This window comes from Oryzias latipes, chromosome 1 (genome assembly GCF_053564925.1).
Source record: "Oryzias latipes strain Hd-rR chromosome 1, Olatipes_Hd-rR_3.1".
Lineage (NCBI taxonomy): Eukaryota > Metazoa > Chordata > Actinopteri > Beloniformes > Adrianichthyidae > Oryzias > Oryzias latipes.
Genome location: NC_136237.1, coordinates 41,421,273 through 41,447,861, shown reverse-complemented (window position 1 = coordinate 41,447,861; position 26,589 = coordinate 41,421,273). Strand labels below are relative to the sequence as shown.

Below are 26,589 nucleotides of genomic sequence, written 5' to 3'. Positions count from 1 at the left end.
ACTGATACTGACTTGTAGCATTCTGAACGGTCGATAAGTAACTCTTACTTTGGCAGTAAAAGTAAAAATATTAGCAAATACATTTCAAATAAAACAAACTTCAACACGTTCATTTAATGCTGTGTAAGCAATACTATGTTCAAGAGTAAAAACAAATGTCAAATAAGAAATGAAACATCTCCCGAAATATTGACTACAAACTTAAATTGTTCCAGAAATAAAACAGAATAACCCCCCCCTTCCTCATACCCGTTGCTGAGAGCTCTTTGTTTAAGCAGATCAGGGAGCAAATTTTGTGCGCCACCAATAAGATCTTTTTCAAACAGCAATTTTTTTGTCTGCTCTTAATTTCGCAGCGATTTAAATGAAGAAATACTCAGAAATGCAACCATCTTAATTTACCTTAAATATGTCCTCCATCTTTAGAAAAGCTCTACAAGAACATGTTAAAAGCACCAAAAACTGGAATTTCATCAGAGTGGGATTTTATATAAAAAAGTAAAACCCCCCAACACAAAATTACTTTTGTTGTTTGAAGTTCAAACAGGAACAAAAGGTTCAGAGTTCTCAGGCTCAGTTTAGATCAATCAATCAATCAATCAATCAATCAATCAATCAATCTACAGTATAATAAGAGTTTGACAAGTGGCACGTTGAGGTGGCACAATATTCTGTCAAATGCATAAATCCTCATCTTTGACGGCGTTTGGGGGGTTTAAAGTTGATTATGTCCGAAGTCTTGAACATTATCCTGCTCCAATCTCGACTCAGCATCAGTACCAAATCTATTAATAATCTCAATAGAAACAGAGAAAAACCGACCGTCCAGTCCTGCCGTGTGATTTTCTCTCAGAGCTTCTCATACTCTGTAATCTCGGTTTGCTTCCTTGTAATAAAACAGGGCTGACGGTCCCTCAACCACACATATGCTTCGACCATATTCTTCGTGGGTTATGCTACTAGCTAGCAAATCTACGACTAATGTTTACAGAATGACGATATGGTTCTCTAGTCCCAGTAAGATGCAGAAAACTGAGATCTTAGTGATTTTTGGGAAATTTAAGTTTGTTGACGTAACTCCAAGTTTGACCACATAGTAGCTCACTGTATTAAGATAAAAAAGGAAAAAAGCTAATTAATTCCAATTTACGTACGTACTCAAAATACCAAATATTAGCTGATTAAAGGATTGACCCCAATTTAAAAATACTTTGAAAAATTCAAAAATGAACCCAGTAATGAACAAAGTCCAGTACAGCTGCTCATTAGCAGTGTTAACTTTAGTGTTATGTCTGACTGCTCTGAGAGGATTTTTTTCTGATCAATTCTGAGATTTAAAAAATGATAACATAAGAGATGAAGGGAAATATTCTGGAGCATAAGTGCATTTATTTTTAACTTGTTTGCTAGACTTGATAAAAAACTTTATCTACACACAGATACAGTGTAATAAAACGTGTTACTGTACCTTTTTAGTGTATAAGAGAACTGGAGTGAGTGACTCCGCCTCCCTGGTGTTCCAAACAGGAAGTGGCTCCAAGAAGCCAAAATCCCATTGACTTCTATAGAGAAATAAACGGCTGTTACTCATTCTATTGTCATTCTATTGGTCAGAAGAAACATTCTGGCTCTCAAACCTTTTTTAACATCTTCTTGATAATCCTCTTTTTTATTTCATGTTTTTTTTTTTCAATCAATAAGATTCCTCTATAAAAGTAGGTGGAGCCTGCTGGCCCCCATGTCCAACATTCAAAACGATCAACAGAAATGTGGTGGTAGGGGTGTGGCCTTCCAACAAGCTCACTCCAGATTGGTGAGACTGGTTTCCATAGAAACTATTACTCAGACCTATTCCTTCGATGGGCTGCATGGTGCCGCAGTGGTTAGCGCTCTTGACTCACAGCAAGAAAGCCCCTGGTTCAAGCCCGTGCATGCATGGGTTTTCTCCGGGGGAGTCTGGCTTACTCCCACCGACCAAAAACATGCTTTATGCTGTCCAGGATGTTCCCTGCCTTCGCCCGCATGTGGTCAGGATAGGCTCCAGCAGCCCCGTTACCCCAAAAGGGTTAAACAAATTAGAAGATGAATGATGAACTGTTACTCAGACCGATCACTGCTCACTGCCAGCGTCTGGCTCCATCATGGCGGCGTCTGCATATCTTTGAAAACATTTTGTAGGAACCAGAAGTAATCCATTTTCTAAAGGTGACATCACACCCACTTGGTCCAGTTCTCGCATACAGTCAATGTGTTGGACACTTGATGCACAAGTTGCTAAAATGCAGTTTGGTGCGTCTGCACGCTGCCTGAACTCGAAGCCTTTTTCTATCGCATCAGAGAAACGATCCAGCTGTGTCACATGACCTGAGTGGGAATTGACCACCGGTGGAGCAGCAGACAAGGCTCCAGTCTAGTCTCCAGCGGTGCGAGGTGTGAAGATTGAATGTCACATCATTTCCATTGCATCTGAGCGGCGTGCTCATCTTCGAGTTAATCTGCTGTGATCCCTCGAGGCCTTTTCACACGTCTGTATGGTCTGCAGCGGCGAAAGCTCGTCCAGTTATTGTAGGCAGGCGACCACGGGAAAGACCAAGCCGGCGTGCGTGTCAGGCGTGAATCATGGCCGTGTGGTTCAGTCTGACAGACGGCACGGAGAACAGGTGAACAAAGAGAGACGGAAAGATGAAAGCTATCATTCCAGAATATTCCAGTCCTGCAGATTATTTTGGATCCATCCGCATGTGTCTGTGTTTCTTAATAAAGTTTATTTGATTAATCAGCCTTTTTTTTGCCACAGCAGGAGGCATCTTGCTACAAACCATCCTGAAAATGTAGTTCTCCACAGGGGTGAACTGTGTGTGTGTGTGAACAGTTTTGGTGCTTGACTCTGAACAAAGACAGCTAAGATGACGTTCGTGTTCTGTTTCACTCTCTTCCTTTCTGTGGTCCTCTTACTGGCATTCGCTCCCGTTGCTCCTTTTTGGTGTGTTTGTGACGAGCCGGCTGGAAATTGGCTGTTAAATGGGGCGACGGCGGCAATGCGGCGACAAGATTGAATCCAGAGAGACCGAGAGGCCAATCCATCTGCTGGATGGAAAATCAGGCCCGCCGAACAACTGGCCCTTTCATTAAGCCTCCACGCGCCTCCTGCAGGGCGGCGCGCACGAACCTCAGCCGGGCGCACGCACGCACACGGGCGGCGGTCGCATGCAGACCCACCATCCTGCTTCTGTTTAAGTCATTTTAGAGAAACCATGTGAGCAGACCAGAATATCTTCACTCTGAACGAGCTTCATTTATGGTTCTTTAGTGTTCACCTTCCTGAAAGCTTTAGTTTCTTTTCCCACAAAGAGAAATATGCTTAAAGTCATTCTTTGTTCTCTCTATTTGGCTTTTTTTGTTTGTTTTTTTGGTTAAAAAATGATAGATCAAATCAATCTTTACTTAAAAATAGCTAAATTGACCCTTAAATCTTTTTTTTTTTTTTTACCATGGCCAAGACAGGAAAAAAGATGTAACTGCAAAAAAAACAAAAAAAAAACTCTGCAATTAAAAGAAACGCTGCTGCAAATAAAATTTTAAAAAGCAGCAAATAATAAAAAAGACTACTTCACATTCATCCAATAAACTATTTTTACCCACACCTTTTTTTTTTATGGCCCGATGCCAAGTCCTGTTTCAATACTTTTATTACACAATTAAAAAATGAACAAATTCAATGAACAGATCCAGGTTTTCCCCGATTTTTATAAACATTTATTTTAGGATTTTAACACTTAAACAGTTCACTTTAATTCAAAATAATGCAACTATTAAGTAGAAAAATATTGAAGTAATAAGTAGTAAAATTATAGGTAATATTTAGTCATGTGAGGAGGTTTGTTGACTGTAGCATCAAGATTTTCAGAAATATTTAACATTTTTGCTCAAATGTAGTTCATATATATAAAATGACTTCCGATACTGTTGATATAGCATGAATATGACGATGAGTAACGGTTTTGTTTTGGATCACTTTTTCTCCAGAGTTTGCACTTTGCAGACGGTCCCTTGGCAACCGTCTTACTGCCGTTTCTCCATTTAATTCCCATTAAAACGTTTGTTTTTTTCTTTTAAACGTTTTTGTAGGTCGCTGTTTGTGTTAGGACACACTCATCGAGACACTTGCTGTCAGTTTCAAACGTTTGTTATCAGAGTCGTTGAGCCCGGAAGCCAGACTCTGTGAAAATGCGGCTAACGTTACCGAACCGTTTTTGTGCTCAAACTGCTGCTGTATTCTGCTCCACTTTACGTTGTGATCTGTTCATAAGACATAGACTTCCACTAGGTCATTTATTTGTAATAACTTGTAATAGAAAGTGCTGATCAAAATAATAATAAAATAAATGTCTGATCCCTGATCAGGAGGCAACATTCGATTCCAATCGAGTCTAAAACTACGTGATCAGATCGGGACAGCCCTACTAAATATGTCAAAATTTTGTTTAATAAACTAACAATCGATTTAAAAAAATTAGGAAAATTTAAGCTGACCAGAATTCAAAACTTGTCAATTGAAGTGAAAATAGTCAATTATTTTGGCAGTAAAACCAAATTTGTTCAGTTTTGATTCTCTTTTGTCTATTCTTTGTTTTCCTGGTGTCAGAATTCTGACTGTACTTTCTTTTTCCTCCTGTTTGTTCTGATCCGTCTGCCAGTTTGAGGCTCCCTGTGAGCTCTGAACCACCAGCTGAGTCAAATAACAGGCCTAGAAAAAGACTCTTTGTTAGAGTCACCGTCTGAATTGGACCTGTATGATTGGGTAATTATCTTGTAGAAAAACTATATCTTTTCTTCTTTTTTTTGCCCATTTTTCTCCTTTTCTTCCTCTTCTTGCCTGCAGCACATTGATTGCTTCAGATATTCTGTGTTTCTTCTGGTAATAGAAGTGTTTGGCATCAGTGTGCACAGCTTCACTGCGCAGCTTGATTTGTGCTTAAAGTGTGACGGAGGTTTCGGTCGGAGGTGAGATCCCGAAGGAATACAAGAGAGTAAATATGAGGGAGGTCATCAAGGAAGACAATGGAGTAATGTGCTGGAACAGACTTGGAGGACTGCCAGTCCTGAATACTTAGTGTCTTTGCAAATATGAACTACAGCAGAATACAAATCTATTTTTACATTCACAGTGTCAGGCTCTTGTTTTCTCATGACTTATTACAGGTTTGGCTTCACAAAAGTAGATAAATCCTGTTCAATTCTGAGTCAAATCTGCAGCTGTTTAATATTTTGTCGATTAATTAATTGTTTAGTTAATAAAGACTCACACTTTAGTTGTGGAAAAATAAAAATGTTTGCAGATTAGATTCTGTCCGAAACTACGATGAACATAATTTGTTGAACAAACCCAACAAAAACCAGATTCGAGTTTAAACTAGATTATCTATCCGCCCATCCATTCAGCCACAAACGGTAATTCTGCCAAAGAAGAAAAATTCTGAAAATATGGAACAATTACATTTTTAAAGGTCCTATATTATTATTTTCTTAAGCCTTTGAGAGTAAATTATATCCATATGATAATATATTTTTGGCATACTAGCTCATTCATTTTCCTACTTAGAAGTAAGACGACTCGATCTCTGAGGCTCCGCCTTTCTCTCCTTGTGGGCGCCACCCATTTCATGACGGCCTCGGCAGCATGTTTGCATTTTACCCACGAAAACAAACAACATCCGAACTTTTGCGAAGACGGACGTTCATAAACAGTCAATGGTTTCATCAGAACTAGAACATGAGGTTCAAATTACGGAACTGTACTTATAAGGTAACAGACGCACAACCGCTTTCCTTGCATCCCTCTGGCTCTGACGTAGAAAGTATTCTTCCTCTTTGTGGGGTCACGGCATAAACGTTTGATGAGAATGTTGATACAGAGGGCGGGTCTTCTTACCCACTTTTCTATGGACCGTCGGAGAGATCTTCAGTTCCTCATAAATCCACGTCCGCTGTGAAATCCGCTGAAGGTTTATCTGTTCTCCGACCGTTTCCTCCATCAGTGCTGGCGTCGCTGAGCCTCGCTGCGGTGGTTGGGCGGTCAGTCATGTCGGTCAAGCCGGGAATCGATCAGTGATGATGTCACAGAGTCTGGAATTCTCATGGAGAAAAATCTCTGTTTAAATAGAGTTCTAGCCGTCTTTGTTTTTTCTGAGAAGCCGTTCTTAAAATGGGGAAAGGGCATTTCTTAAATTGGTTCCTGTTTTTTTTAATTTCAGTTTTATGAGTTTTCACGTCGGAGCCTCTGCACAGCCGTTACCTGCTTTTCACCGTTCAAACGCTGATCCTCTGCTTTTCTCTCTTAAGTTATTTAACGTTGCCTTGAAGACGTCGTGTCGCTTCGCTTCAAATAAACCAAATCAGCAGAATTTCATCCCAGATTGTGCTGCAGACTTTCCAACTCGTATGTTCAGGCTGTCGTTTTCTCACAGCGGCGTTCAAATTTGTGTAGGGCTTTGCTTTCTCAGCGCGAGCCGCTCTGATAGCACTGATTTGTTGGGTATTAGCTGGGTTTTTCACCACCTCTCGTTTCCGTGGATTATCAGCCTCCGCTAAAGATTCAAAGTGGAAGGTTTTGGGCTCAGACTCTGTGAATCATCACGATCCAAGGACTGGAGATGGAGGGGAGCAGGGTTCTGTGGGGAAAATTAAAGAGTTGGGTGACAAGAAAATATTCCTCATTGTGTTCATAACAGACAGATTGCTTGTGGTTTTTTTCCCCACTGATAAAACTGCCTGAGAGGTTAGTATCCAGAGATTTCTAGAAGGTCTTAAGTCTGTTATTCAATAGAATTAGTGCAGCAAAGCATGGCTCATATTTGTTTTTTAAAGTTTTGATCCACGTCTTACAATGGAAGTAACAAAAGCAAACATGAAAAAACTGAGTTTTGTTCTATACATAACTCAGTATGTATAGTTATCTTTATTGTTTAAAGTAATTCTAGATGTTTTCAGGCTGTAAAACTCCTCACTACCACTTTTCTCAGACACGCATAAACATTTTCCACCTTTCTGTCGTTTAAGCTCTCAAAGTTCAAACCTTCATAGAAAGTTAAGTCCAGTTATATAATATTAAATTAAATAGTCTTGGCAGCATTTTAAATCAAGTATCGTCAAAAGACGTGTCACAATATTTATTTTTTTCCTACACAGCCCTTCTACACAGTAGGTGGAAAAAGTTGCATTAGTAGCTTCTGATGGTTTTTTCTCATGAGTCAAGAATACAGTGATACACTTTTGCAACAACTGTTGGCTGTGAGGCAAAACCGGGTCAATATTTTCTTTATTGATTTAAGATACATACATTTTCGTTTCAGTGAATTAGATCTGACTATTGAATGGAATCTATTTTTGCTTTTGAGAAAACTTGAAAGCATAACGTATAATTCCATTTCAATATTTAACAACCCACATATATGTTCAGTTAATCCTTCTAACAACAACAAAAAAAAACATTTTTTTTTTCAGTTTTAAATCATTTCATATGCTCATGCATCCTCCCACACAAACACTCGCCCTTCATCTCCGCGCACGCATCCCCACTCGGTGCATGATCCCACGGCGTGAAAGGCTTGTTACGGAGCACAACTGGAGCGTCTCCGTAGCTTTTGTAGCATCTGTAGAAAAGGGTCCTGCTGCAGGCGAACAGAGGGGAGACGTCGACACGGAGATTAGAAAACGCCGAAGTGGCTTTCTGCCACGACAGCCCGACGGGTGGAGAGGATCAGACGGGATCGTGGATGTGGGGGAGATGAGGTGAACACTCGGATGCAATTCGGCTTCATGTGTAAAAGAAACGAAGCTGAAAAAACACAATAAGTCTTTAAAACCTTTAAGCTGAAGATTTAAAAATAATCCTGAGAATTAGTGAAAAGTAAAACTGCAAAAAAAACAATATAAATCTGCACTAAATGCTTTGACTAAACACCTAAAAGGTCAAATAATTAGAGATTTAGTCAGAATTGTGACCAAAACGTACATGAGTGTTGAACAGTAGCAGCAAAGCACATCAGAGCCACAGAATGTCCTTGTCCTTCCGCTCTGGACGTTCATCTTCCAGGTCGGTTCCCTGCAGTTATGTTTTGTTCCCATTGCTTCATGTCAGACAAATCTGGCGTGGCAATCTCCTTCATGTCGCTGCTGCAGGATGCAGCTGGGGAGGCTCTCATGGAGCCACTTTATCAGCGCAGTTGAAGCCCGTGGCGTGAGCGTGAGGGAGCGCTGCGTCTCTGTGTGGGAATTCGCCTTTCTAAACCTCTCAGGAGAACTCTATCAAGTATCTACCCGGAAATGAAGTGCTTGTTAAGTGTGTGAGGGAGTTTGCATGTGTCAGCTTTCATACCTGGGTGTCTGTGTGTAAACGCTGGGATCTTTTATGGTCAATATTAGAAAATGATTTTATTAGGGAAGGTTTTTGAGATGAATAAATACTTAAATAAGATAAATGTGAACATATTTAGGAGACTTTTGGATTTCATCATTTCATTTCAATTGTTGTTTTCTTCAGTTTATTTTTCTCGAAACACCTTTTTTATTGTTTTGTTTTGTCGCACATTAAAGTAAAGAGGCAGAAAACATTGGAGAAAGTTTAATGATGAAAATATTTTATTTCTTACTTTAAAAGGATGGAAAGGAGAAGATAGAAAAGAAATTCCAAAAGCCACAATATTCACTTGATAAACGGAATCTGGCAGAAAAAAGAAATTAAAAAACAGAGTCTTTGCAAAAGCACTAAAAATGAAAAGATATGGAAATGTAAAGTGAGAGTTATCATGAAAGTTTAGCAAAATAAGGCAAAAAAACCAAAAGTGTAAATATATATATTTATATATATTTAAATATATATAGTTTATTTTGGTCCTAAAACTTCACATTTTTACCACATTCAACCAAAATGAACCAAAAAGGGTTAAAATATCATGTTTATTGACATTAAATGACATCTTCTTTAAAATTAGATTCGCTTTCTTTAATGTGTTTTTCAGTTCCTTTTAGCATTTTGCAACTTTTCTTTTGTAAATGTTTTGATACGTGTCCCTCTGAACCCCCTCAGGACACTTGCAGCCCCCCCCCCCCCCCCTTTTTTGTTTATTTCTCTTTGGCTTGGTGACCCCAGGACCTGGGGGACCTTGCTGTCCTTAAGGACCTGGATCTCCTTGTCTCTCTGTCCTGCAGCCTGAGGTTGGTGCTCCTCCTGCCCCCTGTAGCAGTCGGGGTGTGTGGTTGGGGTGCAGGTGTGCCCTGGGCTGGCTGTGAAGCCACGCCCTCAGTACTGCAGCACGCACTCACCTCCTGTTGGAGTCCTCCCAGGGTCCTTCTGGGTGCTGTTGGTCTTTTCGCCGCCTGTAGCTGCTTTAGCTTCAGACTTGACTGCAGTCGTGATTCACTACTTGGACTAGATTGAATTGGTTTTTGGGTTGTTGGGCTGGTTTGGTCTGATGTCCAGTAGAGAATCCCACCAAATATCAATAAAAATTGTTCACCTTCCAGCATTTCCCTTCAGGGGCCGCCACAGCCAATCAGCTTTCACTTATCAGCATATTCAGCATATTTTATCGGGGCTGGGGACCAGAGAAGGGACACCCAGACCTGGGCCCCCTTGTGGCCACGACTGACAGACTGACAGTGAGGCTACAATAAGACTGAAATGTCAAAGAAGCTGCTGATGGCCAGACGGAACAAACAAAACGCTGCAATAACACAGTGGGATCTTTAACGGCTACAAACAATTGTTCAGGTGCGCAAAACAAAAAAAAGTCCATTTTTTCTATATTAAACATAAAATAAATATTTTGCCATATTTTCGTTCTTGTGACTTTTATTATAAAACTGAATACTTGCTGCACAAATACCAAATACTAGAATTCCATAGATCATAATGTAATTTAAGGATCCAACTATTTTGATCCCTTTCTATGGTTCAGGTTTAAAAAGGTAAACATACTTTTAATTGTCTACTTTTTAACTTTATTGACAAGTAACCTTCACTCTATTGTACAAAGGTCACAATAAAGGGTTTTAAAATTAAAATGCAAAATTAAGAAAATAAAAGGAAAATATCCTGGCATATTATATTTTTTAATTATTATTACTGGAATATTTATCGACTGACAAGTTACAATAACAACAGTGTGTTGGGCTGGAATGCCTTATTTTTTAGACCCACAGGTGTTGCATTCACCAGAAAATGATATTTGTCACAAGAAAAGACTCTAATACCTAAAGTGTGTGAGGAAATAAAAACACATTAGTGCATTTTTGTTGTCATTTCATGTCAGCCATTTTAAAGACTTTCCTCAATTGGCTCGACTAATCATCCTAAATCATCCAAACTTCAGCCGATTGACATCTGCAGCCCATTTCTGAAGGAAAGACGTTTTAATGAAGAAACCCATCCAATTTCCACGTAAGGAGGGCCGTTGTTCCGAGTTAAGTACTTTCACCCTGCGCCAAAGGAGACACGTCTCCACAACACATATATTACAGTTATGGAGACACGAAGGTTATCCTGAAGCAATATTCTTTCTCATTTACCTGGCCTGCATCAAGCTCTGTGTGCAGGCTGCCGGCACATCATTTCCCCCGACATAAGGCGGTTATTTTTCCAAGTCCTGATGGCGTCACACTGAAGTGAGTTCGCTTCCCTTTTGCTGATCTTCATTAATAGAACAACCTGACCACCTGCTTTCTGTCCTGGTGATGGTTGATTCAGCCCAAAAGCCACACCAAAGCCAAGTTGAGATGGTGTCTTACCTTACATGTGTTTCTCAGTTGCTTCTGAATTCAGGACAGAAGTACCTGGAAGGTTTTTTTTACCAGATAGTTGTTGAGCATCCCAAAAATGTCAGATGGATATCATAGAAAATTGGGTTGTGATGGACAAATAAGTATATTTATGGAGTTTTTGGGTTATCTGGGCCCGTGGAGGGTCACAAAGGGGAGCACAGGCGTGTCTTGCAGTTCATACATTATCACACATACATGGACTGGTTGAATTGGACGTGTAAATTCCCGTGCAGTTTACCCCCTGTTTGTTAAAAGAATAAAAACTAAAAAAATATTATTATTGTCACAGAACGGTTTGTTGAAGGAATCTTAAAAGTATAAGAGCTGGTTTTCTGAAACTCGTTGAATTAAAAAAACGAAAGCTTTTACTTCTGCCAAGGAACATTTGAGAAGAATTGCACAGAAGCCGGCTGTGTGGGATCAGAGCACGCCATAAATAAATATCTAATCTTAGCAGCAAAAGGCCACAGAAGCTCTTTCCATTTACATTGCAGTGATGATCAACACATCAAGTCTTTAGGTTTAAATGAATGAAAAGCACACTGACCAAGACTCTTTAAGAATTTAAAGCAGAAACGAAAAAAGTCCTTTCACAAGAATGCAGTTCTCTTAGCCATTAAGGTCATAATAGTACTTTTTACAGTCACCGTGTTACTGTTGTCTCAATCCCAACGCCTCAAAAACCACCTACTCCAAGCGCAACGACTTTTGTGTTTCCATTGGAGAATTTACTATCACAAATCCAATTTGCACAATTTCTTGGTCGATGGAAACGCAGCTAGTGTTGTGAGCTGCAGGATAGACGCCATCCAGAGGACAGAAGGAACCATCTGGATTAGAGTGACAGTGGAACAGCAAGCAACACAACTTTATGACGTGTTGAGTTTTTTGCAAGCAAAAATGTAACTAGAATACACAAATTTAACAGGAGCCTTGTTTCAACAACAAAAATCTTATTTTCTGTCTTGCAAGAAAAAAATATCCTGAAAGTGTTTCAGAAAAATAATCTTAGTTTGACTTTGTGTTTCAGTGACAGAATCTTTTATCTTGGAATACGAATACTTGGTAAGACTATTTCTCTGATCCCAGTAGCTTTCTTTTTTTTTTTTTCTTTTGAAGGAACATCTGCTGATGGCTAATTTTTGACTTATGGCAACGCACAAAGAACACTGAGCTGACAATAGATTTATTATTCGTTATTTGTTATTTTCAGATTCTGCTGTTGTCTGGTGACATTTCATAAAATTCTGGTTTAAAATAGAGGATTGAAACCAAATTCATAGTCACGTTTAATTAAAGTTAGTCAGGCGTTTTGATTTTGTGTTTTTGAACACTGCAGTTACAGTCAAACCAGACGAAGATGCTCTAGTTTGTCGGAATCAGACACATATTTATCCTAAACCTTGGAAGCGGCGTGAACTTCGGATGGTTGCCATGACGCCCAAGCAGGTTTTTTTTCCACGAGTTAGGATGAGACTTGATCAATATTAGGAAATAAAAATTAATGTTACTTTTTAAAGAAGAAGTAACATGACATTAATGGTTCTGAACCGAGTAATGAGTAAAGAATCATTTTAGATTCACAAGCTCATTAATAGTTTATTTTGAGGATTTTTTTTTAATGAAGCCATTGGATCATCAGGAGTAAAAATATTTTGTGACTACAAAACTACAGAAGCTGTTAAGAACCAAACAAACAAACAAAGTTTGATTGCCGTGTTCTTCATGAACCTGTTTCCTTTGCAGACACCCGTGTCTTCTATTTCTCTCAAGGTTCCATGCTTGAAGGATCTAATAATCAAAATTTGATTATTCATTTGTCAGTTGTCTTTGAAGTATGGCCTACTTTTTAGTTCTTAGTACTTAAAACGGCTTCCTCTTGATTAAACATATCTACTTACCACTGCACTTCCTGGAAGGTGCATCAACCTTTCCCTCATTCAAATATCCTCCTATGATTGGCCTTCGCTTGGATCGCTGACTCGGTACATTTGGTTTCACTCACCAGCACATCGCTGATCTCTACAGTTTTCATGTAAGTCAGGTCTGATGGAGCAAATTACCTGATTGTAGACTTTAAGACCAGAACAGAAAAAAACAGGTGTATTTTTTCTGTCACATCAACCAGCTTCATGTGGTTCTAAACCCAAACTACAGAAAAGCGGTTATTCAAACAGTTCATACTTTGAGACCATTCAAGCAGACAAATGCATGTTTAAGTACCAGTTTGATATGCTACACATATTAAGACATCTTATAAGGAGGACGTGTTGCAACAGAAGCTTACATAAGCGTTTACAAATAAATGATTCCACCAAAACTAATTTTAGATGAACCATATTGTGTGTGTGCGTGCGTTTGTGTGTGTTTGTGTGTGTAGGTTCAAGTGTAGTGCCCATGCAGCAGTTCAGGGCCTGTGAGGGCTCTGCTGCTATTTCTGAGAAGGCTGAAAGGAGGAAGTGGCGTCTCTCAGAAGGCGGCGGAGATGGAGACAGAAAACCAAAGAGAGAAGGCTTTAATAACTGCTAGCTGTCCCTGATTCTGCAGAAATTCTATCGAATTATTCGGAATTATTTACTCCATGTGTGTATACATGTCCGTATGTGTGTGTCCATACCTGGGCTATTTACATATGTGTGTAAATAGGCTATGAATACATACAGACACAAGCTTTGTATGTACGTTCATACCAGTTTACATATATAAGCTATATATGTACCGGTGTGTACATTATTTGTTGTTTGATTGGGCCAAAAGATGATTTGGTTTTAAAAAATTCCACAGTTAAGTACATTGAAAATGGTACAAAAAAGTAAACGGATTATGACTTTATGATTCTGGGTTCTGCTAAAAGAGGCAGCCTAAAAGAAGAATAAAAGCACTAGAAAGTAGTAAAATATCTGTCCACACAGAGAGTCTTTTTTTCTCAACACGAAATCTGAAAATAAATCAAAACCTAGAAACCTGGAGGTTCCACACAAGCATTTAAAAAGGGAAAAAATAACTAAAAAGGTAATTGTTGGATAGAATTAATTAGATTAAAGTGGAATGGATACAGCCCTATAAGTATTTTATTTTGCTGTTTCTAAACAAATGGCTTGTAAGTTGGAGGTTTTTTGTTCCTGATAAAAAAACTAGTGTAAAAAGTGGAAATGACTCATTTTAGAACAAAATGTGATTTAAAAAAAAATGAGAATATAATTTTAGTCACAATCCTAATAAGACTAGCTCCAAAATTATTAAATTATGAAATTTATCTTAAAATTTATCTTATTTAAAGTGACATTTTAGGGTTTTATTTTGTCTTTAATGAAGTTCTTTGCAGAGGCGAGCAAAAGGACTTTGAGTCAATTTTATTTCAAGATCTGAGCTTTCATTGAGACAAAAATTCTGGACTGCTGATTTTTAGAAAAGCTAGGAAAGCTGTAGAGAAAAGTTAAAAGAACTTCAAACCTGGTAAAATATCATGAATGTCTAAACACAAGGTTTGAAATCTTTGCAAGGATCAAATAGTTTGTAGTAAACTACATAACCAGTCAAATTAGTTTGTTTTACAAAGCATTTTAAATTAAAAAGCGGTAAAGCAAAACGTTATCCAGTTTGATACAACCTCAATGAGGTGGAATAAAGTCATCCTAGCTTCTTCTTACTCTGATGTAAATAATATTTGTCAGAATGATGTCTGAAGGTTTAAAAAGGCTTCCTTCACGTTGTAGCTGGACGGATTAAATTCTTTGGTTATTGCAGTTCCCGCTGCAAATCGATGAGCAGATTGACATTCCTTCCTCTTAAGTGATGTCATGCTGTTGTTCAGTTCATTTTTCCCAGAATGCTTTGTGTCCCGCTGTCGTTGCACTTTATACGTCTCATGTTTAAATGTTGCCATTGAGTCAGCAAACGGCTCTGGTTCCGGCTGTTTTTATGGACTGTTTTAGTGTTTTCTGTTGGAACGACTGAGCTTTTGGTCTTTTTTAAACACAACATTATTTGTTCTGTCTCCATCAAAAGTCTGAGTCTGCAGTTTAAGCCCAATAAAATGAAATAACTGGTAGGAAAACGCGTCACACAGCTCTGTTTAATGCTTTATTGCAGTGAGGTTGGAGGTCTTTGTTCTGAGACTCTGCCTCACATACTGTGTGAGAAAACACACCTTTAATCCGGCTCCTTTAGTGAGTTTTTAACAAGGACTGATGGGTTTTATTGTGTCACATTCCCCGAAACAATAAAATGACAAAGTGACGAAAACCCAGCGTTAAAATGAGCACAAAGACAAAAAAAAGACACGTTTATTTTGGGTGTAAGGATTTATTTTGACAATTTGATTCATATCTTAATCTGTGGTTGATGATACTAATTATAGTTAATAAATGGTTTATTTTGAAAGATCACTGACCTAAAATGGATCCAGAAGATTTTAAGCCAGAACTTCAACCAGTGTGACTCAGAGACAAACACCTGGTCCTGAACAGTGCAGGTGAAGTTTTCCAGACTCCTTGGATTTCTAGCAAAATGCCCTGTTTAGTTGAATCTCTTTAGTTTAGGAATTACGTATTGAATGTTATGACTGATTTCACGTTTTGTATAGTTAGTGAAGCCCGTTGAGACAACTGTCCCTAATATTGGGCTATATAACTAAAACTGAATCGAATTGAATTGTCTAGAACAGGTCGATCTGGTTGGATCGTAGGAATCTATTAATTGATTGATCGTAACACTCCTAGTATCTGCTAATCTCTGCATCTTTGTTCTATTCTTCAGAACATTTTGTACCAACACACGTACACGGCTAGTATTCACGTTTCTTTAAGTCCCACTATTCTCACAGCGTTCCCATATGGAGACTAAAGCGTCTCATCTGATTTGTTTGCTTAATTCTTGATTTATAACTCGTACAATACATTTGTCTGTACTTGCAATTGTGTATTCACATGTGCAAAAATGATGAAATACAAACAAAAAATGTACACTCACACAACTTTAAATTGCAATTTTTTTTACAAATTTGACATTTCATCCACTTTCTTAAACATTTATGTCATGATAATGAATCTTTAGAAAAGGTAGGCCTGCACAATAAACCGCAAATGTATCGTTATCGCGCTATCAAGCTGTGTAATACGCATATAGCAAAAGTCTGCGAAGATTGTGATAAATTGTAACTTTAAATGTACTAAAACAATCTTATGGTACCTTGAAGTATTAAACGAATGAAACAAATCTCTTTGTGCATTTGAACAATCGGATGGATCTCTTTGATGTTAGATGCTTGCCTCCTATGTAGACGAAGGTCATTTGGAGTATAATTTAAGTTTTGTTGACTTGTATTTAAATTAAACTGTTGCAGTGAAATAGAAATGATGTTTTTGGTTGTTTTGCTATTTGTTCATGCATCGCAAGTTATATCTTTATTGCAATGTTGATCACTAATGTCGCAACAGCCCTAAAAAAAGTCAAAATATGCGTCTTAAAAACACTCAACTCATCGCTGGGTTTGACACACATGGCAGCATTAAAAGCACCAGCAGATCCATCATTACCTGTCATTTTTGCACATCCATCCACTGGTTATGTCAGCCTCCCGTCTTGTCGGTGCTGGGGAAAGTGCTCACTAACGCTCGCCTTATCAAAGTCAGCGTCCAAGGTCGCTGAAGCGGCATCAACAGTGATTGGAGTGGCTGTCCTCCAATCCAGAAGGTCGCAGGCTTAATCCCCGCTTTCTCAGCGGGTCGGTGTCAGTGGGTGAAGCGCTGAGCATCAAATAACTCATCATTGACGAGAAGGAGCGCATAAATGGAGTTTAGCGCGTGTGCAACTGAAATGAGGAGGACCACTATTGGGATTGATTAGCTCCGTGTCAGCATGTGTGAACAGGTCTGCAGATGTTCAAGGACCTCAAGCTGCAGTTTTGAGAAGAAACTATGAGGGGGGGTGATTCAATGATTTAATCCATAATGACATCACTACAAGGTTTTGGGGCAAAGATGAATCTACAAGCTGCAGTGTTTCCTCGCTTTATCGCCGTTCATCTTTTTTGGTAAACAAGATCCTCCTGCTGCAGCAAATTAAATGGATTAAAATGACAAGAGTCAAACATGGTGTTTACTATCATTATGACATTCTTTTTACTATCAAATATAAAAACGTCAACATTAATGTAGAATCCTTGTTTTTAATCTTTAGATGTAAGGGCAATTCTGTGCTTAAAGAATTCTACCTTTGTACAGCAGCTGGACACTTTTGTGGATGCAATTTTAGCTTATTCTAGAAAAAAATGATAATAAACTAAGCCACAAAAATATGAGCTAAAACAAATTGACCATAATTTCTTAAAACTATTCGCATTTTCTTCTTCAAACTGGAAGAGCGACCGTGGAAGGACGAAAAAGCTGCATCAGTCCGGGGTTAAGTGTTAAATGATAAACTGAAGTACATAAAATGCAATAGTAAAAGTAAAAGTATCAGAATTCTGTATCGGCAGATACTCAAATTCTAATGACTGAATTGGAATCAGGGTAAAGAAAATCAATGAAAAAACTGATCAGAAACCCCCCAAAACTACAGATATTGGAAGACTTGACTCTGTTTGTCTCCAAATAAGCAGGAAAAACCTTTTATTAGTCCTTGTCGGACCCCCACCCCTCCTGGTTTGTGGTCCCTTCTGTTCCTGCAGGACTCTGCGGCAGCGGGCAAACGCCAGACTCAGATGAGCAGTTCACAAACCGTTAGCTGATGTTGATGACTCAGTCTGTGATTTATCTGCAGACTGCGCCTGGAACAAATACACAGCTGCCTGCTGTTACTCAGGCCTCAAATTACTTCTAATCTCTCTTCTTGCTCTGGAAAAACGAGCTTTCCCCTCCCAACACTTGAAGAATGGCGATGTCATGACACCGTCACTATACGGGATGTCTGACTTTGACTTGAAGTTTGGGTGTATTTGTGGACGCACAAGCGAGTGCGCTGACGCCGATTCAAACGTCTTGATTTGCCTCCGGGGATCATGGGGGATTAATACATGTTGATTGATTGTTCTCATTTCTTTAATGGAGGCCGCCTCCGAGGCTCCAGCAGGCCATCCCTCCAAACCCCGTCTCCCCTTCCCTGTGTCTGGGGATGTTTCTAAACCTGTTACTCAGGTTTTTGCAGCTTTTTCAGTTACAAAAATGTTGCATACGTGGCTGTAAGCGTTGACCCCCCCCACCCCCTTATTCATTTTCTTTCTCACACAAACACATCCTCAGCTAATTATACCCGCAAGCTTCCACGGCAGCTGTGCACCCACAGTTTAGCAAATCAATAGAGAAAATTGCCTCAAGTCCCTTTAGCATAGCTTTGTGCGAGAAAAATCCATGTTGCGTTTGCTTGGAGAGTGTGTGCATTCCACGCACACAGCAGCAGAGCCGTCACCGTGTCGTCCACACAGAGCTCATTTAGCTCAGGTCATCACAGATTTGTAAAAATGAAACTTTATTTGTGGTAAATGCGCTCCTCTAGCACCGCTCTCTGCTCCGCCTGACGTAGACGTGTGCGGCTGCTATTATTTTAACACAAAAGGAAACCTTTTCTTGTGAATTTTAATGGACTGCAGCCTGCACAAACCGGGCTAATGGAGGAAAGGGGAAAATGTGTTGTTGGGAATAACATGAATGTTTTATTAAACTCAGTGAGGTGAAGTCACATTTTTGTTGATGCATGCTTTGCTGTACATTAACCTTTTCAGTCTCTGACAAATGAACACTGAGAGCACTGTTGTAGTTAATGCAGCGTTTCCCTGACAGCAGGACGCTCCGTTTTCTGTTTCTGTTTACAACAAATTAAACAAAAAGGTTCAAACATGTATTTCTGATCACAGTTTGGTCACATTTACAGACTTTAAGTTCTGAGCTTCATCTGTTCTTTCTGGTTACACAATGCTTCAAAAGCAGAATTTAAACTTATTTGTGACCACAAAAAAAACCAAAGTGTTAGTCAGATGTAAACAAAGTAAAATTGACTATAAATGTTTTTAACAGGGATATCTATGTGCATTCTTAAGCCAATACGTTGAAGCAAATATCTTTAGAACACAAGACGCCTTCCAATCTCTGCTGAAAATCAACCCATTTTTTTCTTTTTAAAGACCTCAGGAAAAAAATTAATTGTAAAGGCAAAGTAACAGTATATAGCTCTGATTTAATCAAATAAAAGTTTGGACGAACACATTTTCCGGCTTTTTCATCCTTCGCCATCCGTCTGTGAGCAGTGAAAGCCCGTTACAACTGTAAGAGTAAGACTTTAAATAACAATGGACCAATGTAACAGATCATTAGCCACATGCACAGACGAGTACTGCGGATTGCCCCGCCCACCCCGTGCATCGTTTGAATCAACTGTGCGTTCATGTTACGTTACGCTTTGCTGTCATTCTGCTCACCTGGCAGGTGTGGCCAATGATCCTAATCAGCATCTGCCAGGTATTTTAAGTCAGAGGAGGCCTCAGCGGAGGAGATGGTTTGTTTCTCTCTTTATCCCCTCTTGGTTCTCAGCAGTCTTAGACTGTTGGGTTTTGTTATTTTAGTTTGGGGTTGGACCGTGGAAGTCTTTGTTTCTTTTTGTTAGTTAGATTTTGTCATGCAGCCTTAGCAGGGAGCTGCTGACTCCGACGGTCACCGTGGCTGGGTCAGTAGTCTCTCTGACTTATTTTATGTTTGGCCAAGGCTCCAATCTCTCTGTTTTCTTTTGTTGGGACCAGCACAGTAATTGTTTATTTTTGTTTTACAGGACACAGGTTCTTTCTTCCACTTAATAAACTGTGTTCCTTAACTTATTGGTGTCCATTTTTCATATGTTATGCCCCCTTTGTGATTTCCCCTAGACTGGGACAGGTTTGCCTGTCGGGGCCATAACAGTTCACACGGAACCCAATTCATGCGTCAAATGCGACGCTCGTCCAAAAGCGTGTTCAGAAACCTGACGCTCCCGCCGCAAGTGGGAGGAGCTGGGCCAAACGCTTTTGTCATTATGACACCAAAGTCTTTGAGAGATCGGGTTCATTTATTTTTTCAGTGATCACGTCTCTATATCTGAGTTTATGAGGTCATACGTGAACGAGGTCCGCTTTAGGCGGCGTTTTCAAGCCTCTGTTTGAAGAATTGCTGTTCCGGCACTAGAGGGGAAAACGGACATAAAACTCACAGTTCAGATCATTTTGATCAGTAAAAAAGAAGAAAACAAGACAAAATAAGTTTCTTTTTTGAAAAGCTACAAAACACATGTAGTAAAACATATATCAAATACTTCAAAACACATTTACACACACAAATGTACATTTTATCAAAACATTTCTGCAATGACGCCTATTTATGAAAAACAAAACTTTGAAATCTCTGAAATAAAGATATTCCTATAATATTCAAGATGCAGAAAGTAAATGCATAATGGTGCATTGCATCTTTTAAAAAAGGCCAAAATATATATATATATATATATATATATATATATATATATATATATATATATATATATATATATATAAAAGGAAGAGACGCAGGAGGTGTCAGAATTTACAACTTTTGCTAGAAAACTCCTCTCACTGCCACAGTCCTCCTTCACCTCCATCTAAAGCCTAAAAGGAGAGAACAGAAGGAGATGACGATGGATGACCTGCTCTCTTATCAACCTTTAATTAGCTGAGCAGAACCCATCAAAACCCACTCAAGTTTAGGACGTTCAGAAAAGGTCAAACAGGGAGAAAACTGCCTAAAAAAAGACCTGATGGTCTTTATTCAGAAACAATCTAATAGTCTTTACAAACTGCTAAAGAAATCTGTGTCTAAAACTTGCCAAGTTCCTAATTTATGTGGAGATAATAAAGAAAAAAAGCTAATTATTCTTCAATAAATCACTTTGCTTGTCAGTGCTCTGCTTAAAGGAGCTTCTCCCGTCATCTGTGGACATCCAGGTGATAAACAGCTGGATGGCAATTAGAGCAGAAGGTAGCTGGAAAACAAGGTCAGTCTAAAAATGTAGCAGCCCTAGGTGGGTAGATTTATGGCTGAGTAAGATTTAGGACTGGAAGGCTGTTCAACACGTTCCATTGATAGTTTTCATTTAATTACGACATATGCAAGCAAAAAAAAATGCGTTTAAGACCAAATCTGGAGCAACAATCACATATTATTTGCCGCAGGCGCTCACACATGTTAGAAGAACAGAGACTCCTGCCACTGTCTGGTCTTTCCCATCAATATTTAAAAAAAATCAACCACATGCCAGAGATATTAATGAATAATTGATCAGGCCTCCTGTAGGAGGTAATGTCTTCTTCTCATGGGCGGTATTTTAATTGCTGAACGAACTTTTATTTTTACATAGACAGAAGTCAGGTTGGTGGACGTGTCCAGCTGTGTTTGTCAAAACCCACATATTTCATCTGTGCACATTTGTCAGAGACAAAAAACAAAACAAAAACTGTGATCTTATGTTGCTAAAAGAGAACCAGGGATGACCACAGAACGCAGACGGGAGCTTGTTGCCATCGACACGGCTGTCAAAGTCGTCAGATGTAGTGAACGCATGAGTTGATGTGTTTGCTGCTGTGCAGAGATGGAAGGGGCTTTCTGCAGAATACAAACAAATGTCTTTGTCTCATATGTTTGTCATCTGAACCAGTTAAAAAAAACAACCTGTAGCAACATTCAAATGGATTTTCCTCCCTTTGAGGTTAAATAGTGTATAAGTTAAGTTTTTCTACCTTCTTCGAAGGCCCAAAGTGCTTTACAGTCACAGACCCGTTCACCCAGTCATTTACACACTGGCGGCTCTGCTGCCAAACACTGGCGCCATCCTCCCACCAGAGGCAAGGTTTCAGTGTATTGCCCAAGGACACTTCGACATATGGGCGTGCAAGGTGGGAATCCAACCTGTAATCTTACGATCATGGGTTGACCGCCCTACCGCGGCCGCCCCATGGGTCACATACAGGGTAAAGTATGTTCACATGGAACATACTTTAATGGCAATATCACAGTAAGTATTTTGATCAAAGTCTGTCTTCTAATGTAGTTTTGTAAGTTGATAAAGAAATGAGGTTATGTGTATTCCATGACTTGGGTCCATAAAATTATATAGAAACATTGTTCTCGACTTCCCATCATCCCTTTCTTTACATTTCTGCTAGCTTACAGCGCCTCACAAGCCCAATCTAACGTTGCAACAAAAAGGGTGAACAATGTCGTAGCTATCCAGCTGTACAGTTCTGATCCAGATTCCAGCTCAGACCAGGAAAACAAGGACGTTCATGGATCTATTTGTCTGACGGCGGATGATCAGAATGGAGCAGAGCAGGGAGCCTGTGGCTCGCCGGCTGTAGCAGCAACATGACTGCTAGAATCTTTTTAAATGGCATTTTTTTCCTATGCTCCTACATCACCTCGATTTGAATTAAGAAATGCAATTTAAACCTTAAGTTTCTTTATAAATATCCTCCATCATGAGAAAATAACATGTTAAAAACACCAAAAAACGGATTTTCACTGGAGTGGATCTTAAGTAAAATTAAAATTGGAGAAAACCTCGATTTTTGTTACTAAAGTGTTGGAAAAAACGTCCCTAATTTTTTGGTGTTACGTTACATTCTAGTTTTTGTTTTGGCCTTATAGTAACAAACCCTATATCCACCATATTTTTTAATGCACCTTGTTATTTCCAGATGATTTTCCAAAGTGACTGTTGTGTCACACTACGACACACAAACACACTGACAGACGCACACTGCGGGGTTTTTTTTTGTCACATACAGAAAGAGCATTTAAAGACAGTGCTGTGGAAACTGCTGTGCGTAAGCAGACACACACATTCCAGTCAAGCCTGGTCGTTTCTGCCAGGTACCGAACAGAGGAGGGTGACAGTTTTCCCGCTCCTGCAGCTTCACGCGTGAGATTCTGTGAGTCCACAGAGACGGGCTTCCAGAGAGACGGGCTCTCCATCCGGAGCTGGAAAACCGCTTTGAAGGTCATCGCCCTCGCCTGTCAGACCTGTCAGTATGAAGACGAGCGCGGCCGTCACAGCTGTGTTGCATTTCTGTCTGCGGATTCAGATCCGATCGTCTGCAACGTTGTGTTAACCTGGTTTGGGTTGAGCGGGCAGACACAGCAGCAAAAAAAAACACAACCTGTGGAGGCTATTGCAAGACAACCAAAAGGGAAACAGACTGCAAGCTTTCCTGAAAAAGAAAAAAAAAAAAAAAAGGATTTCATAAAACGCACAAAGATGGCGGCATCCTTGAAAAATGACTACAGCTGTCGGTGCAGCGGCTGCAGAAAAGTGGGAATAAATGTCCAAACAGAAACCGTTCTCAGACCTCTGCAGATGCCATCTGCAGCTCGTTATCTTGATTTCCCAACATGTACTTTATTAATTTTTATATTGGCCAAATCCAGGCCAAGTCATACCAAAGACTAAAAATGGGACCCAATGCCTCCCTGCTTGACACTCAGCATCAAGGGGTTGGATTGGGGGGTTAAACCACCAAATGTCTGCACCTCACCTCCCCCAGGGGAGGGGTCAGATGCAGAGAATAAAGGTGTGTGACAGCTGATGGGACTTTGACTTGATAACTAAAGAAACCTTAGAGGAGGATGTAATAAAGCTGCCCTTCACTATGTGACTGCGAACATTGGAAGCAACAGAGTTTACTGCCAGATCCACAGGTCACTAAACAAGACACGGCTCCATGCAAAATGTAAATTAAAGCTTTTAAAAGCAAAGAAATATACACAGAAGTCTCTGTGGAGCGTAAGATGCTGATGTCTGTTTTGCCCTAGAAAATAACATTTTATTAATTTGTTTGACAGACATTAAGGATTTTTTTTCCCTATAAATTAAACATGTGGACTCATTAAATATACCAGATTAAGATGAATTTACCGCTAAAAGTCCTTAACACTTTGTAACCCTTTGTAGTCTCTAAACTCACCTCAGAAAGCAAATAAAGAAGTCTCTGAACTCCCTCGTCTGTTTGCAAAGGATCAGGGAATGACTCTGACTCCTGTTAGTATCATTGACCAAGAAAAAAGAAAAAACAAAAAGTATTTGGCTTTGAATTTTTGTTTGAGCTTCACCTATTTTCATCTGTTTCTATTTAAATGTATACATTTTTATTTTGCCACTACATCTTTGTAGGTTATAAACCATAAAGAAACTGTTTAGTTTCACATTTTTTGCAGTAAAAAAATAATTTTTCTAAATTATTTTCAGGTTCGTTGTGGAAATATGGTGTAATGTATAAAAAATATATATAAAAAAAAGAAAAGAACCTGAGGTAGTACTAAAAAGATGCATAACAAGCATTGTTATAAAAAAGATAAATTAACAAAGAAAACCGAAGAAAAAAAATCTGGACTTTATTGTCCTTTTTGTTTTTTGTTGTTTCAATTTCTATTCAGTTTGAAAGAAAATAAATTAATTTGACGCTTTCTTTGTGCAACAAATAAAGCGATATAACTTTAAAAAGACATTTAAAATGTTCTCATCATGGAAGTTTTACATCAAGTACCATCATGGTTATTGTGAAATCAAACCCGGAAAAGAAAAACAGCTTTATAAAACAAACAAAAAGAGATTCAGCAGTTGCATCCTGCAATCGTGTCTGAAGATGCTTTAACCCTTGTGCTATCCTAGGCACTTTAACGTTGGGAGTGGGGTCATCTAGACCCACTAGACAGAGCTCTGAACCTTTTTTCTTCAATGATTTGTGATCTTCACTGGTGTCCATGGATTACATGAAATCTTTCCACCTTTATCCACCTTTGTCATGGTAGGGAGAACACGTCAATGGAAGGGGGGGGGGGGGTCATCTAAGATACCACAAGAGTTAAATGCAAAAAGATGTGCACAACTTTTAAAGACACTACCTAAAAATAGAACATGCTTATGCATTGAGAAACATTTCTTCTTTTTTCTATACTTCACTTTTCTGCACCACCGGTTCTTTAAAATCTAATTTGTGATATTGTTAGTGAAAAAATAGGATAATGCCAGTTGCTTGAGACTCCTGAGGTCATTTTATGAAACTTCATTGCATGTGAGTTCTTGCTACATACAGAAAATGTTTAGTTTTAGGTTACAGTTATGTTTGTGTGTATTGTCCTGCTTCTGTCTGTGGGGTGGAGTTGCTGCTCTGCTGGAACATCCTCTTTGACCTGAAACAAACCTGTGCAGAAAACAAACAAACTCTTTCTTCAGGATGAGCCGTTTTGGCTCATCAGCAGTGGATCCCTACCCATAATTCCATGTGATTTGTAGTAAGTGAATGTGCCTGTGAGGATGAGGAGGGGAGATGTTCTGGAGGTTGGAGCGGTAGCAGACCGTTAAATATAAGTTTGACTGTCTGGCTCTCAATTTATGGATTCATGTGCTAATTTCCTGCCTCAGTGCCGCAAAGAGCAGGAGGAAAAGCAAAGCGAAGAAGTAAAGGAGGCATTTAGGAGAGCAGAGCAAAGCTGATGGGGAAGACGGGGAGGAAAGAGAGGATGGTTTCAAGTTGACTCTTGAACAGTCCCTGATGCAGACTTGCTCAATTATAACTGTAATAATGATCCAATGTACGTATAGAGCATACGTATGATCTTTACAGTCACTGTTTCAGTCATCCATGCACACACACACATTCATGTGGGGTTCAGCGTCTCCCCCAAGATCACTGACACACGAGGGGGCAAGACGGGAACCTAAAACCTTAGTCCCAACTGCCCTTACGGGTGTTTGCGAGCTGTCCGTGGGCGTACAATGGGCAAACCTGTACAGGACACAAGTGGCCCACGTGAAAAATTAAAGTCATAGCCCCCGCGGTGAACCGGTAGACAGAATCGGCTGATTCATGCCGATTCTGTCAGTTACGGCCTGTCAAAGAGAGTCGTCTGTGACATCTCTGGGGTTAAAGTCCCTCTCCGATAACTTTTTGATCTATTTACAAAGTGGTTCCTAGTGGTCTTTTAATAAGGATTATGCCGTTTTAGCCAAAATCCAAAAATCAGTGTTGTTTTTTAGGACATAGTTTCTGCATAGCAGCAGGAATTCATTGGAAATTTCATTCTGAGTCGTGAGCGGGGCTATCAGCACGAAGTAAGTCCCGCCCTGACTTCCCATCATCCATTTGTTTACATTCTCTCCTGCTAGCTTACGGCCCCAATCTAACATTACTGGTGCAACAAAAATGGCGTACATTATTGGAACTATCCAGCCAGATTCCTGCTCAGACGAGGAAGACAAAGAGGTTGGTGGATCTACTTGTCTGCATCAGAATGGAGCGGAGCAGGAAGCTTATGGCACAGCGATTTGTAGCAGCTGCTTTACTGCTGCAAGATTTCTCCAATGGCATCTTATTATTATCTTATAATTTGGATTATAATCCATTTTATTATTTATTTATTTGTATTATTTATTATTATTATTGAATTACTATTGATTTATTATTATTAATAATAATATTATTATAATTATTGACTTATTATTGGGAAAAAGAGGTCTAAAACTTCTAAATGTTTAGAAATTATTTTTACATTTTTAATAATTTTTTTTATTTGTCAGAAGTCCTGCAACTATGCATTTTACATTAAAGTTTGAGCTATTAAGGCTGACTGTTTCTGTTTTTTAACAACAAGTGATGTGTATATATATATATATATATATATATATTATATTTATATGAAAATTTGTATACATATATATAAATATACATAAGTTATATAAAAGCTACTTTTATTGTCCTGTGGCCCCGACGACCTCACC

The 26,589-nt window shown here is 39.1% G+C and overlaps 1 protein-coding gene and 1 long non-coding RNA gene across 4 annotated transcripts in view; one reads left to right on the top strand and one right to left on the bottom strand.

The window, feature by feature from the left end:
* LOC101173907 (alpha-1,6-mannosylglycoprotein 6-beta-N-acetylglucosaminyltransferase B) overlaps window positions 1-26,589 on the top strand; it is a 169,874-nt gene that overhangs the window by 22,007 nt on the left and 121,278 nt on the right. The window lies entirely within an intron of this gene.
* On the bottom strand, window positions 853-6,626 carry LOC144995017 (uncharacterized). Its single transcript, XR_013658714.1, has 2 exons — window positions 6,296-6,626; window positions 853-6,126 (listed from the first exon to the last, which is right to left on the bottom strand). It is a non-coding gene; the product is annotated as an uncharacterized LOC144995017 (long non-coding RNA).